This window comes from Cryptotermes secundus, unplaced genomic scaffold, assembly GCF_002891405.2.
Source record: "Cryptotermes secundus unplaced genomic scaffold, Csec_1.0 scaffold964, whole genome shotgun sequence".
NCBI classification, from domain to species: Eukaryota; Metazoa; Arthropoda; class Insecta; order Blattodea; family Kalotermitidae; genus Cryptotermes; species Cryptotermes secundus.
In genome coordinates, this window is record NW_019725428.1 from 61,138 (window position 1) to 62,685 (window position 1,548).

Below are 1,548 nucleotides of genomic sequence, written 5' to 3' on the forward strand. Positions count from 1 at the left end.
GTGTAAGCCGCTCGTACTCACAGAATGCAAAAGCGAACGGACGTTGGGCAGATTCATAATAACTTCCTCAGGTTATTATTTTCTGTTTCGTCTGCTGGTACACTGCAGTACTAAACAGTGCAGACGTCGGATGCAGGTATGAATCCTTTCCAATATTAGCAGAATTCTTTGTTGCTTGTAGCAAAATTAAATTGAATTTAATTCTACAAGGGGCAGGGGGTAGCGTAGTTGGTTGAGGCACTATACTACAATCCGGAAGGTCATGGGTTTGATTCCTGATGAGGTTATTGGATTTTTCAATTCACATAATTCTTCCGGGTGCACTATGACCCTGGAGTCTACTCAGCCTCTAACAGATATGAGTACCAGGAATCTTCCTGGAGAGTAAAGGGCCGCCGGCGCTTAAGGGTGACAACTTCACCGCTAAGTGGAGCCGATTTTCTAGAAAATGGGGGAGCGTCGACGTCTCACAATCCTATGGGCCTTCACGGCCTGTTACACGGATAGCCTTACCTTTATCATTCTGGTTTCTACAGGTAGGATTACTTGAACTATGAAATAATTTCCAGTAATATGTTGGACATTCGTATATCATAAAATTGTTTCTGATTTTACTTTATCGAAATTAAAGTTCTTTCCATCACCCGTTGTTCCAAAAAAACTCTACACTGTTCTTTAACGTTCATTATAATACCGGATGATAGACAAACACCAAAACCGCTGTAATCCCAAGTGTCATACATCATCTTCAGAACCCTTTATAATCTGCTTGGTTTCAGTTTATTTCCCCTCAAAGACGATTTCTTCCCATAATGAAAATATTAGTCCCCAGACAGGACGTCGGGGCGTGGCTGAATCAAGATATTTTAAACAGTTACTAGAATTTATTTATGAGTTGCTTCCTGTCACACTACTCAAAGCAAAGTGTTGTACCTGTAGAGACGTGTTATTTGTACAAGCCAGCGAGATTCAACAGGGCCCTATCGATTGTCTGGACCCAATCCAAAGTTATTGAAAATACTGGAGAACCAGAACAACTATTTGTTTTGTGTAAGTTGCGAATAATTCTGCCGCTCGGGGAATGCACTAGAACTGTCGATATTGTCGGTAGTTTCACAACACTGTCGAGAAACCATTAGTACAAGGGAAAATGGAGAAACTAGTAACCCTTGCTAATTGCCAGAACCGTTGACAGTTATTGAACTCGCAAAAAAAAAAAAAGAAAGAAATCTCCTTGCTTTTACGGTAGCAGATATTTCGTAACTATGTATGTCCAGTCGTATCAGTTCACATCAAACACTCAGAAACTTTTATGTGCATTATCAGCCCACTTTCCTCATTTTGAAAAAATAAATAAATAAATAAAAGTAATGAAGAAAGTCGTCTTCTGGGTTTAGGCACCGTGTATTCTTCGTTTTGGCCGACGTTTCGGAGGAACGTAGCGCCTCCATCTTCAGAGCAGTTGAATGGCTTGGAATGCGGAGAGCAGTAGCTGTGGTGATAGGATGTGAAAGGTGCTGCTTATATACGAAGTAGGCAGGGGGGGTG